At 45.3% G+C, this 13163-nt stretch overlaps 1 long non-coding RNA gene and 11 other non-coding genes across 12 annotated transcripts; all 12 read right to left on the bottom strand.

Annotated features, from left to right (window-relative positions):
• Positions 1-1833: 1833 nt before the first annotated feature.
• On the bottom strand, positions 1834-1923 carry trnar-ucu (transfer RNA arginine (anticodon UCU)). Its single transcript is given in 2 exon segments — positions 1834-1869; positions 1887-1923. It is a non-coding gene; the product is annotated as a tRNA-Arg (tRNA).
• A 180-nt stretch (positions 1924-2103) lies between these two features.
• trnat-ugu (transfer RNA threonine (anticodon UGU)) lies at positions 2104-2177 on the bottom strand. The gene has a single exon. It is a non-coding gene; the product is annotated as a tRNA-Thr (tRNA).
• Positions 2178-2606: 429 nt separating this feature from the next.
• On the bottom strand, positions 2607-2680 carry trnat-cgu (transfer RNA threonine (anticodon CGU)). The gene has a single exon. It is a non-coding gene; the product is annotated as a tRNA-Thr (tRNA).
• A 535-nt stretch (positions 2681-3215) lies between these two features.
• trnat-agu (transfer RNA threonine (anticodon AGU)) lies at positions 3216-3289 on the bottom strand. Its single transcript has one exon. It is a non-coding gene; the product is annotated as a tRNA-Thr (tRNA).
• A 261-nt stretch (positions 3290-3550) lies between these two features.
• trnar-ucu (transfer RNA arginine (anticodon UCU)) lies at positions 3551-3640 on the bottom strand. The gene is given in 2 exon segments: positions 3551-3586; positions 3604-3640. It is a non-coding gene; the product is annotated as a tRNA-Arg (tRNA).
• A 180-nt stretch (positions 3641-3820) lies between these two features.
• Positions 3821-3894, bottom strand: trnat-ugu (transfer RNA threonine (anticodon UGU)). Its single transcript has one exon. It is a non-coding gene; the product is annotated as a tRNA-Thr (tRNA).
• A 269-nt stretch (positions 3895-4163) lies between these two features.
• Positions 4164-4253, bottom strand: trnar-ucu (transfer RNA arginine (anticodon UCU)). The gene is given in 2 exon segments: positions 4164-4199; positions 4217-4253. It is a non-coding gene; the product is annotated as a tRNA-Arg (tRNA).
• A 522-nt stretch (positions 4254-4775) lies between these two features.
• On the bottom strand, positions 4776-4865 carry trnar-ucu (transfer RNA arginine (anticodon UCU)). Its single transcript is given in 2 exon segments — positions 4776-4811; positions 4829-4865. It is a non-coding gene; the product is annotated as a tRNA-Arg (tRNA).
• Positions 4866-5146: 281 nt separating this feature from the next.
• Positions 5147-5236, bottom strand: trnar-ucu (transfer RNA arginine (anticodon UCU)). Its single transcript is given in 2 exon segments — positions 5147-5182; positions 5200-5236. It is a non-coding gene; the product is annotated as a tRNA-Arg (tRNA).
• A 180-nt stretch (positions 5237-5416) lies between these two features.
• On the bottom strand, positions 5417-5490 carry trnat-ugu (transfer RNA threonine (anticodon UGU)). The gene has a single exon. It is a non-coding gene; the product is annotated as a tRNA-Thr (tRNA).
• A 429-nt stretch (positions 5491-5919) lies between these two features.
• Positions 5920-5993, bottom strand: trnat-cgu (transfer RNA threonine (anticodon CGU)). Its single transcript has one exon. It is a non-coding gene; the product is annotated as a tRNA-Thr (tRNA).
• Positions 5994-12021: 6028 nt separating this feature from the next.
• LOC141302203 (uncharacterized) lies at positions 12022-12675 on the bottom strand. The gene is made up of 3 exons (XR_012342315.1): positions 12627-12675; positions 12248-12530; positions 12022-12129 (listed from the first exon to the last, which is right to left on the bottom strand). It is a non-coding gene; the product is annotated as an uncharacterized lncRNA (long non-coding RNA).
• Positions 12676-13163: the final 488 nt, after the last annotated feature.

The following is a 13163-nucleotide window of genomic DNA, read 5'->3' as shown; positions in this document are numbered from 1 at the left end:
GAGTTTGTTTGTCATCTCCTCCTTCAGTCTGTTCTAATATTTGATTTGATGTTTCAGTTTGAGTGCCTCCCATCTCTTCCTGTTTCTCCATATCCATTTCTTTATTTTCCTCATCGTCCGTCTCACATCTGCACCTTATCATTGCCCTGTTGCAGCCTTGGCACCACGGAGCTGTACAGTCCCGCGCATAATGCCCCTGCTCCAGGCAATTCCTGCAGAGAAATTGAGGGCAGTCCTTTAGCTCATGCTCAGTACTTGTGCAGATCCTGCATGTTTTCCGTTGATTATCGTGGATCACTCTGAAATACTGAACTCCTTCCTCAGTCATAAATTTTGTTGTGTATGGTAAAGATGCCACCTCCTTTGGGAACTTTACTCTCAAAAAGCATGTTCCGTCTGCCACTGTTGTTCCTGGGTGATATCTCCTTCTCACAGGAAGAATGGGAGTTACACCCCAACTGTTACATTTTTGAATGATTTCCTCATCCTCTATGTAACTGGGCAAATTTAAAAAGGAGACCGTTCTTTCAGTTGCACACAATTTTCTGATTTCACATTTCTGACCATTTATCACAATTCCATCCAACATCACTTCACAGTCCATCTCATTTTCCATTGTCATTTCAAAGTCATTGTTTGTTTTCCTTCGAAGCCCAATAAGTTTGCCAATTCCCACTATATCTTCTACTGCTTTAATTATCATTATAATTGTTGTGCTTTCGGTGTCCATCACATTTAATGTAACTGTAGCTTCTTTCTTGTATTCTCTTTGATATTGTGTTTTTTTATTTAATCTGTTTATCATTTGTTGACGTTGATTGTTAAAAGACTGATTTTGCTCACCTCCTTTTGTAAGTTCAGCAACTTTGTTTGTTTGCAGATCTCTCTTTCCTTCTAGTTCCATTGTTTTTGCTTGCTGTTTTCTCCTTGAAACAACCATAGCCCAAGTTTCATCAGTATTTTCTCCAGTATTTTCTTCTTGTATATTCCCTTCAACTGTATTTGGATTCATTTCTTCATCTCCGACCTCCTTCTCTTTCCGTGATAGCAGTCCTTTTCTTTTTTCCAGTAAATCCGCCATTTAATAAAAACAAGTGAAGTGAAAGTGAAGTGAAAAAACAAAAAAATAAACAAAAAAAAAAAAACCTCCTCAAAGCACAAAATAAAGTCGTAATATAAAACAAACAACAAGCAAAGTGGAAGAGCCTATCTCTTCCTACTGCAGTCACTCACTTCCTGTCGCTCTCTAGCGCCTCAGGTGGGGTATGGCCATAAGCGAGGGCTAAAAGAAAATGTCTACAAATTTCTACTGCCTGAGGGCAAAACTCCACATTATGAGAGTTACCAGAAAGCCACGACTCTGGTGGGACTTGTGGGAACCCAAAACCTTTGAATGGCCTCATCTGGCAGTGACTTAGAGGATGCATGAATCAACACTTCAAACATCCTGTTGCGTGGGCAGAAAGACAGGTCCTCAGGTCTGTGCACAGTGGGGGCACGCTTACTAGACTGGAGCGCCACCCACGGCACCGTGTACTAGAGAGGAGCTTTAACCAACTAAGCCACGGCACCACCCTGCATGCTAGGCGAGGGGAGGGCGGCTTAGAGGATTCATGAATCAACACTTCGAACGTCCTGCTGCCTTCACTTGATGCAAGACAGTGATTGCCATACCTCACTGAATTGGATCTTGGGCATGTTTTGCTACCTTTTAAATATGATTGACATTTTTTTTTTAAATCAATGTACGCTGAGAACAGGAGGCCTCAACATGGTTTCTGCTGTCCGAGAGCAACACTGCGCAGTACGGGCTTAACAAAATGCCAAAAAGCACGACTCTGGTGGGACTCGAACCCACAACCTTTGAATGGCCTCATCTGGCAGCCTAGAAGTCCAATGCGCTATCCATTGCGCCACAGAGCCCGTCGGTATGCCAGGCTGGGCCACTGAGGGCTTTTCTTAAAGATTTGTGCCCGTCCAGCTCAACCGAGCGGCACGCTGTGTGGGCAGAAAGACAGGTCCTCAGGTCTTTGCACGGTTCAAAAACAGAGCGTCGCCGGGGTCCCCATTCAACAGCGAGGCCAGAGACAGCCACCGGTGGAAAGGCACCGCTGGGATTCGAACCCAGGATCTCCTGTTTACAAGACAGGCGCTTTGACCATCTAAGCCACGGCGCCTCCTAGGCGGGATCCGTTAGCCTGCGATGGTATCTTCCAAAAGCAGGTGAGAGGGTAGTGTTGCAAGAGAAACCTCCCGCGGTCCACAAGCTCCTCTGTGTCGCCATTCGCCGTCCGTTTTTTGGTAAAGCACGAGCTCGGCTGTATTGTGGTGTGCAACCAAAGGCATCGCTGGGATTCGAAACGCAAGATCTCCTGTTTACTAGACTAGCCTGGAAGCACGTTCGCCCTACGGGAAGGCGACTCAGACGATCCAGGCTTCCAGAGAAGAGGCCAGGGGTTGGCTGACTGGGCGCTGGACAGCTTTAAGGCGTTTGCCGACAACTGAGTCGGGGCGGTTAGCAAAATTAACCACTCGCTGCCCCTGCTTGCGGGTCGCTTTCGGAAAAGCTTGCGCTTGCTGGATTGTGTGGGCTGGAACCCCGCCCAAGGCACCGCTGGGATTTGAACCCAGGATCTCCTGTTTACGAGACAGGCACTTTAACCAACTAAGCCACGGCGCCAAACCGCAAGCAGGGTTATCGGGAGAGTGACTCAGAGGGTTAAAACATCCAGAGGCGGATGCTAAAAGAAAATGTCTACAAATTTCTACCGCCTGAGGGCAAAACTCCACAGTATGAGAGTTACCAGAAAGCCACAACTCTGGTGGGACTTGAACCCACAACCTTTGAATGACCTCATCTGGCAGTGACTTAGAGGATGCATGAATCAACACTTCAAACATCCTGTTGCGTGGGCAGAAAGACAGGTCCTCAGGTCTGTGCACAGTGGAGGCACGCTTACTGGACTGGAGCGCCACCCAAGGCACCGTTGGGATTCGAACCAGGATCTCCTGTATACTGGAGAGGAGCTTTAACCAACTAAGCCACGGCGCCTCCTCGGTGGGACTCGATAGCCTGGGATGCTATCCTCCAAAAGCAGGTGAGAGGGTAGTGCAGCAAGAGATACCACCCGCTGTCCTCGAGCTCCTCTGTGTCCCCATTCGCCGTCCGTTTTTTGGTAAAGCACGAGCTCGGCTGTATTGTGGCGCGCAACCAAAGGCACCGCTGGGATTCGAACCCAGGATCTCCTGTTTACTAGACAGGCGCTTTAACCAACTAAGCCACGGCGCCACCCCTCGTGCTTGGCGAGGGGAGGGCGGCATAGTGGATTCATGAATCAACACTTCGAACGTCCTGCTGCCTTCACTTGATGCAAGACAGTGATTGCCATACCTCACTGAATTGGATCTTGGGCATGTTTTGCTACCTTTTAAATATGATTGACATTTTTTTTTTAAATCAATGTACGCTGAGAACAGGAGGCCTCAACATGGTTTCTGCTGTCCGAGAGCAACACTGCGCAGTACGGGCTTAACAAAATGCCAAAAAGCACGACTCTGGTGGGACTCAAACCCACAACCTTTGAATGGCCTCATCTGGCAGCCTAGAAGTCCAATGCGCTATCCATTGAGCCACAGAGCCCGTCGGTCTGCCAGGCTGGGCCACTGAGGGCTTTTCTTAAAGATTTGTGCCCGTCCAGCTCAACCGAGCGGCACGCTGTGTGGGCAGAAAGACAGGTCCTCAGGTCTTTGCACGGTTCAAAAACAGAGCGTCGCCGGGGTCCCCATTCAACAGCGAGGCCAGAGACAGCCACCGGTGGAAAGGCACCGCTGGGATTCGAACCCAGGATCTCCTGTTTACAAGACAGGTGCTTTAACCAACTAAGCCACTAAGCCACTGAGCCACCCCACGTGCTAGGCAAGCGGAGGGCGGCTTAGTGGATTCATGAATCAACACTTCGAACGTCCTGCTGCCTTCACTTGATGCAAGACAGTGATTGCCATACCTCACTGAATTGGATCTTGGGCATGTTTTGCTACCTTTTAAATATGATTGACATTTTTTTTTTAAATCAATGTACGCTGAGAACAGGAGGCCTCAACATGGTTTCTGCTGTCCGAGAGCAACACTGCGCAGTACGGGCTTAACAAAATGCCAAAAAGCACGACTCTGGTGGGACTCGAACCCACAACCTTTGAATGGCCTCATCTGGCAGCCTAGAAGTCCAATGCGCTATCCATTGCGCCACAGAGCCCGTCAGTCTGCCAGGCTGGGCCACTGAGGGCTTTTCTTAAAGATTTGTGCCCGTCCAGCTCACCCGAGCGGCACGCTGTGTGGGCAGAAAGACAGGTCCTCAGGTCTTTGCACGGTTCAAAAACAGAGCGTCGCCGGGGTCCCCATTCAACAGCGAGGCCAGAGACAGCCACCGGTGGAAAGGCACCGCTGGGATTCGAACCCAGGATCTCCTGTTTACTGGACAGGCGCTTTAACCAACTAAGCCACTAAGCCACTGCGCCACCCCACGTGCTAGGCGAGCGGAGGGCGGCTTAGTGGATTCATGAATCAACACTTCGAACGTCCTGCTGCCTTCACTTGATGCAAGACAGTGATTGCCATACCTCACTGAATTGGATCTTGGGCATGTTTTGCTACCTTTTAAATATGATTGACATTTTTTTTTAAATCAATGTACGCTGAGAACAGGAGGCCTCAACATGGTTTCTGCTGTCCGAGAGCAACACTGCGCAGTACGGGCTTAACAAAATGCCAAAAAGCACAACTCTGGTGGGACTCGAACCCACAACCTTTGAATGGCCTCATCTGGCAGCCTAGAAGTCCAATGCGCTATCCATTGCGTCACAGAGCCCGTCGGTATGCCTGGCTGGGCCACTGAGGGCTTTTCTTAAAGATTTGTGGATTGAGGATTCATGAATCAACACTTCGAACGTCCTGCTGCCTTCACTTGATGCAAGACAGTGATTGCCATACCTCACTGAATTGGATCTTGGGCATGTTTTGCTACCTTTTAAATATGATTGACATTTTTTTTTTAAATCAATGTACGCTGAGAACAGGAGGCCTCAACATGGTTTCTGCTGTCCGAGAGCAACACTGTGCAGTACGGGCTTAACAAAATGCCAAAAAGCACGACTCTGGTGGGACTCGAACCCACAACCTTTGAATGGGCTCATTTGGCAGCCTAGAAGTCCAATGCGCTATCCATTGCGCCACAGAGCCCGTCGGTATGCCAGGCTGGGCCACTGAGGGCTTTTCTTAAAGATTTGTGCCCGTCCAGCTCAACCGAGCGGCACGCTGTGTGGGCAGAAAGACAGGTCCTCAGGTCTTTGCACGGTTCAAAAACAGAGCGTCGCCGGGGTCCCCATTCAACAGCGAGGCCAGAGACAGCCACCGGTGGAAAGGCACTGCTGGGATTCGAACCCAGGATCTCCTGTTTACAAGACAGGCGCTTTGACCAGCTAAGCCACGGCGCCTCCTAGGCGGGACCCGTTAGCCTGCGATGGTATCTTCCAAAAGCAGGTGAGAGGGTAGTGTTGCAAGAGAAACCTCCCGCGGTCCACAAGCTCCTCTGTGTCGCCCTTCGCCGTCCGTTTTTTGGTAAAGCACGAGCTCGGCTGTATTGTGGTGCGCAACCAAAGGCATGGCTGGGATTCGAAACGCAGGATCTCCTGTTTACTAGACTAGCCTGGAAGCACGTTCGCCCTACGGGAAGGCGACTCAGATGATCCAGGCTTCCAGAGAAGAGGCCAGGGGTTGGCTGACTGGGCGCTGGACAGCTTTAAGGCGTTTGCCGACAACTGAGTCGGGGCGGTTAGCAAAATTAACCACTCGCTGCCCCTGCTTGCGGGTCGCTTTCAGAAAAGCTTGCGCTTGCTGGATTGTGTGGGCTGGAACCCCGCCCAAGGCACCGCTGGGATTTGAACCCAGGATCTCCTGTTTACGAGACAGGCACTTTAACCAACTAAGCCACGGCGCCAAACCGCAAGCAGGGTTATCGGGAGAGTGACTCAGAGGTTTAAAACATCCAGAGGCCGATGCTAAAATTTGCTTCCGGCTTTGCTACTGTTCGGACGCTTTTGCTTACTGCTCCGCGCTTTGCTCCCTGCTTTTGAACTTTTCTCCGATTTTTCAAATATTTAACTTCAGCAGATGAGCACAGTGCTCATACAACACATTTTTGATACAAATATCACGAAAAAAGGAGACTTTTTGCCTCCCACTGCCAGCAGTTTACATTCCGGAGACGGGAAAACACAGCTGCCTACTTTCAACAGACAAGAAAGAAAATGCCTCTTCTGGAATCTACTTGCTGCACAAACTGCCACAGACTTCTACAAAGGATTGTGATTTTAGAAACAAAGTTACTTGCTGGACTCCCAAAACAGGCGGAACACACAGAAGATCATCATCACGGACCCCCTCAGCATACAGCCGGTGAGTCCTGTGAATCTAGTCAATATCGACAGTTTAGAAATGTAGAGGAACAAGCCAAAACTGATCGACACACAAATCGATGGCAAAAACAGGGAGCGAGACCCAAAGGCACTCGAGACATCAGACTGTCAAGAGTATCTCGTATTGCTGCGGTATCAGCCTCTACCCCAGATATGGCTACGACAAGGCTTGCAAAAACTGTTGTTTTACCACCCCCTATACAGCTCGAAAACAGATTTGATGCATTAATGAATGTGGGTGAGGAATCCCCAAATGTGACTGAACATGTATCATGTCAGCCAACTCCTAACATTGCTATAAACAGGCGCGCAAGGTCGAGCAGACAGCGGCACTCAGCTCAGAGCGCAGCCGAGCCCAGGACTCTGTTAGTGGGGGACTCCATTATCAGAAATATCAGTAGCAGAACTACAACTACATGCTGTTGTCCTCAAGCAACCGTCTCTGATGTGAACAAAGAACTTCCGAACATTCTAATGAAGCACAAGACTGCAAATCGAATCATCATCCATGTGGGAAAGAACGATATTCGGAAAGAGCAGTCAGAACTCCTAAAGAAGGATTTCGGTGAACTCATTGAAACACTTCAAAGACTTGAAATTCAGTCGTTCATCAGTGGACCACTCCCAGCAAGGGGAACTAACATGTTTTCACGGTTGCTCGGACTGAATACCTGGCTACAAAGAACCTGCAGTCTAAAAGGAGTCAACTTCATTGACAACTTCAATCTTTTCTGGGGCCATAGACAACTGTTCAAACTGGACGGCCTTCACCCAAACAAACTTGGTGCGAGAGTGCTTAAGGACAATATCTATTTTTCACTCCGGCATCCCTCAGTAGAATGTGTGAGTCTACCCAACATGAATGGCACACACACACTTGGACAAAGTGACGACAGGACATCCTATCAGCTTCAGAGTCATCATGTGGCCAACACAACCAACAAGGACACTGACAACGCCACGCAGCCACAACAAGCACTGCTCATGGACACTTTCCTGGCTGAGCCCTGCGCACAGAGCTTATCACAGACAGACTCAACACCGAAGGACGACTTTCTGGTAAACAGTCAGAGAAGCCAGGACAACAACATTTTCCAGCCACCGGAAACTCCAGAGCCAGAGCTCCATTCACCAGACACATTATCCCTCTCTCCAGCATCTCCACTTCTAAGCTTCTCACAGAAAATGGAGGAACTGGTATATGCTGGAACCAGACTCTCCCACTCTTTTGCTGCAAGCCCCCAGCTATCAACAAAAAAACGGCAGGCGCCACAACCACCAAAACCTGTGGGCCCAGCTCACCCTCCTCCTCCTGTGAGAGCTCTCCGGCCGCTGCCACAACGCCAGGGCTCAAACCCTCCTGCATCTGCTGTGAGTGAACCAAAAACAACTGATAACAGCCCTCAGTGATATGTGACGGGTCCCCGCTACGGTAACAGCAACAATCAGGAATGTTTACAAAACAAGCGGGAACCCAGTGTGCCTGTAGCTTTCCCTATTTCTGTTTTAATATGTGATAGAAAGTCTAAGGCCCTCTCAAATCGTACAGTTCACACATCTAATCTGAGGCTTATTAGGCATCAAACTAAGATTGCTCTAGAGACAAAAAGTGATGCCATCAAGCTAGCATTTTTAAATGTTCGCTCACTAAAAAATAAATCACTTCTGATAAATGATTTTATAACCACAAACAACCTGGATTTTATGTTTTTAAATGAAACATGGTTAGAAGACAATTCCAGTGCGACAATCCTAAATGAAGCAATTCCTTCTAATTTCACTTACATGAATGTCTGCAGAGCTGTTAAAAGAGGTGGTGGTGTTGCTGCTCTATTTAAAGATGTCTATGAATGCAAACAAGTGTCATTTGGTCAGTACTTGTCTTTTGAATATCTAGGGATTCTGCTGAAAGGTGCTCGCATTCTGTTTATCATTATTTACAGGCCCCCAAAATACTCTCCAGCCTTTGTTGAAGAGTTCACAGAACTGCTATCAATGATTTGTTCAGAGTTTGACTGTTTTGCTATTGCAGGGGATTTTAATGTTCACATAGACAATGCAGAAAGCAAAACTACAAAAGAAATTATAACAGTTTTGAACACGTTTGACCTGATTCAGCATGTGCATGGGCCTACACACAATCGTGGACACACTCTTGATTTACTCATCAGTAAGGGTCTAAACATTTCATCCACTGTTATCAAGGATGTAGCACTATCTGATCACTTCTGTATTTTCTTTGATATATTGATCTCTGCTACCACTGAATCTAGATCTGTCTCTGTCAGGAAGAGATGCATTAACGATAACACGAGTGTGCTATTTATGAAGGCTATATCTTCAATGCCAAGCATTTCTGCAGACTCTGTTGATTTTCTCCTGGACTCCTTTAACTCAAAAGTTAAGAATGTCATTGATGACATTGCACCTATAAAAAACAGAAAGATAATTGGACAGAAATCACCGTGGAGAAAATCAACAGCAGTACAGATAATAAAAAGACAATGCAGAAAAGCTGAGCGGATGTGGCGGAAGACAAAACTTGAAATTCACTATAGCATCTATAAAGACAGCCTTCATGCTTTCAATGTTGAACTAAGTAAAGCTAGACAAACATTCTTCTCAAACCTTATAAACAGCAACTTAAACAACACTCGCACTCTTTTTGCTACCGTTGAGAGACTAACAAACCCCCCTAGTCAGATCCCTAGTGAACTGCTCTCTGACAGCAAGTGCGATGAGTTTGCTTCCTTCTTTTCTGAGAAGATCAATAATATCAGAAAGACAATTAGCACATCCTCAAGTTATGCAGAGGTCAGACAGATTCGACCGCAATTTCAAAAAGAAGTCATTATGTCTACTTTTGAAGAAATAGATAGCAACATTTTGGAAGAAACAGTACAGCACCTCAAATCGTCAACCTGCCCCCTTGACACACTTCCTACATCTTTTTTCAAAAGTGTGCTTAGCTGTTTAGAAGCAGATCTTTTAAAAGTGGTGAACACCTCACTTCTTTCTGGGACTTTTCCAAACTCCCTGAAAACTGCAGCCGTTAAGCCCCTTCTGAAAAAGAAAAATCTTGATAACACCATATTGAGCAACTATAGACCAATATCAAATCTTCCTTTTATAGGAAAGATTATTGAAAAGGTTGTTTTCAATCAGCTGAATCACTACATAAACTCAAATGGATACCTGGACCACTTCCAATCTGGCTTCAGACAACATCATAGCACAGAGACAGCGCTCATAAAGATAATAAATGATATTCGCCTAAATTCAGATTCTGGCAAAATATCAGTGCTGGTACTACTAGATCTCAGTGCTGCGTTCGACACTGTCGATCACAACATTCTGCTAGATAGACTGGAAAACTGGGTCGGGCTTTCTGGGATGGTTCTAAATTGGTTCAGGTCATACTTAGAAGGGAGAGGCTATTATGTGAGTATAGGAGAACATAAGTCTAAGTGGACGTCCATGACATGCGGAGTCCCACAAGGCTCAATTTTAGCGCCGCTGTTGTTCAGCCTGTATATGCTCCCACTAAGTCAAATAATGAGAAAGAACAAAATTGCATATCACAGCTATGCAGATGATACCCAGATTTACCTAGCCTTATCGCCAAATGACTACAGCCCCATTGACTGTCTCTGCCAATGCATTGATGAAATTAACAGTTGGATGTGCCAAAACTTTTTACAGTTAAACAAGGAGAAAACGGAAGTCATTGCATTTGGAAACAAAGATGAAGTTCATAAGGTAAATGCGTACCTTGACACTAGGGGTCAAAAAACAAAATATCAAGTCAAGAATCTGGGTGTGATTCTGTAGTCAGACCTCAGTTTCAGTAGCCATGTCAAAGCAGTAACTAAATCAGCATACTATCATCTCAAAAACATTGCAAGAATTAGATGTTTTGTTTCCCGTCAAGATTTGGAGAAACTTGTTCATGCCTTTATCACCAGCAGGGTGGACTATTGTAATGGTCTCCTCACCGGCCTTCCCAAGAAGACCATTAGACAGCTGCAGCTCATACAGAACGCTGCTGCCAGGATTCTGACTACAACCAGAAAATCAGAGCATATTACACCAGTCCTCAGGTCCTTACACTGGCTTCCAGTTATGTTTAGGATAGATTTTAAAGTACTTCTACTCGTGTATAAAGCACTCAATGGCCTAGGACCTACATACATTGCAGATATGCTCACAGTATATAAACCTAACAGACAACTCAGATCACTAGGATCGAGTCAGTTAGTAAAATCAAGGGTTCACACAAAACAAGGGGAATCTGCTTTTAGCTATTATGCCGCCCGCAGTTGGAACCAGCTTCCAGAAGAGATCAGATGTGCTAATACATTAGCCACATTTAAACGTAGACTTAAAACTCACCTGTTTAGTTGTGCATTTATTGAATGAGCACTGTGCTACGTCCGAACAGACTGCATTATTTTATGTATAATCATTTTACTGTGCTAATTAATTTTAAAATCAATTTTTAAAATCATCTTAAATGTTCTTAATTTCTGTTTTTATTGTTGTTAGTGTGATTATTTTAAATTTTTATGATTTGTTTGCTGTTGTGATTTTAATTCCTTTTTATGTACAGCACTTTGAATTACCATTGTGTATGAAATGTGCTATATAAATAAACTTGCCTTGCCTTGCCTTGCCTAGTCTGAACAGAAATCTGAATGACAGATCATTTCTTACAGTTACCAACCCTACTCACGAGGATCACCTTAATGAAGTTTACTCGTTCCGTACCTCTCCAGCATCTGTGCTGGCCCCTCCTCGGCAGCTGGACTGGGTGGACTGGCCTCCGTTCCTGGCTGGGGCTCTGGTGGTGGTCCCTCTTGCAGCCTTTTGACGTACCTGTTGGCATGCATTCAAGAGAGAAATGAAGGTAAGATGTCTGTCATGGCTTGAAACTCAACTGTCTCCATATGAGCCACTGGCTACAATACTTACTTTTCTCGTAGCCGCTGCACATCGGCTGTTGGGTTACTAAGAGGAAGCCCTGAAGCTCCTAGGAACAACCGGTCCCTGTCGTCCCCCTCCGGGGCTTGAGCCTTTAAATATTCAGGCCGGATGTGCGTGAAGTAGCAGTCCAACAACTACGGCAAAGATTTGTCAAGTTTTAACAATACACAATTGTGACAAAGCGGCTTTACAGTGTTAAATAGTAATGGGGGGAAAAAAGAAAAGAAAAAAAAAACGTTATATATATATATATTTATTTATTTATTAATTACGTAAGCTTATTTTACAAGTGTTTGCTGTGAGCAATACTGTTAATGAACTAATAGTGTAGTCTGTACAGGATCATCTTACCTGTTCTTCTTTTTGGCTCAACTTTATGCTTCCTTTGGACACCTTTACAATGACTCCCTCTCCTTCCTTCACCCGGTCATTCCATTCCTGGACCTTTGAGAACATTAAGACAGGAAAGATAAGGTCTAATGTATTTTTGTGTTTGAACACATCTAAAATTTTTCAGTGGTGAGCTCACCTTTAACTCTTTCATAACTGCAGGACCGAGGTCATAAACCCAAATCAATGTGGCAACACAGAAGCTTATTTTGACCAAGGCGGTCTAACACCCCACCCATGTCCTCCTCTACGCGAGCGAGGATGTCCGAATTCTGGATGTCCGCACTAGGAAACGGAGGGATCTTTACTGTTGGCATGACTAACACACCCTTCTCCAGACTATTACAACCATCAAAAATGGATTACAACGCCTAGTTCACTCTCCATTCACAGACCTCCCTACCTGTGATGCTGCTCTGCGATTAGGAATCCCTTGGAACTGAAATATTGTGCCAAGGAGTCACAAGATGGGTCCTCACTAACCAACTTTCTAACCTCTGAAACATTAATAACCCTCCCCTCTCTTGTCCACTTATCTTGTGACTCCTTGGCCCTCAATACTTCAGCCTGGATACAGTCCTCTTCTGCATCCCGTAGGCATCCTTTTCTGAGGTGCTGTTCAATGTTGGACTGGGGCCTTAGGCATTTCAAGCAGTGGGCCACCTTAGGGGGATTACTGCACACTGCTAGATAGCATGTAGATAAATTATCAGTCACATGACACAATGCACATGTATGCTAGAATGACCTTTACATTACAATATTGACATTTCAGCACTTACATTTCGTCCTCTCCATGCTTTTTTTCTGTTTTCTCCGGCAGTGTGTGTCTGCAGCAATGAGAACACTGCAAAAAATGCTTTTCTTACTTAGATTTTTTGTCTTGTTTCCAGCCAAAATATCTAAAAAATCTTGAATCAGGAAGGATTTTCTAGACAAGTAAAATTATTATCTTTTTTTTAGTAAAAACAAGTCAAAATTAGGTGAGTTTTTGCTTAAAACAAGCAAAATAATCTGCCAATGGGGTAAGAAAAAAAAATCTTATTTCAAGCAGACAACTAGATTTTTTTTCTTACCCCATTGGCAGATTATTTTGCTTGTTTTAAGCAAAAACTCACTTAATTTTGACTTGTTTTTACTAAAAACCAGACACAAATTTTTACTTGTCTAGAAAATCCTACCTGATTCAAGAATTTTTAGATATATTGGCTGGAAACAAGACTAAAAATCTAAGTAAGAAAAGCATTTTTTGCAGTGAAACAGCCTTGTTAAAGGTAGCGGGTGTACAAATATTAAAACATGGTAACCATAAATTAAAC

The sequence above is a fragment of the Garra rufa genome, chromosome 25 (genome assembly GCF_049309525.1).
Source record: "Garra rufa chromosome 25, GarRuf1.0, whole genome shotgun sequence".
NCBI classification, from domain to species: Eukaryota; Metazoa; Chordata; class Actinopteri; order Cypriniformes; family Cyprinidae; genus Garra; species Garra rufa.
Note: the sequence above shows the minus strand (reverse complement) of the source record. Positions and strands in the feature narration are given on the sequence as shown.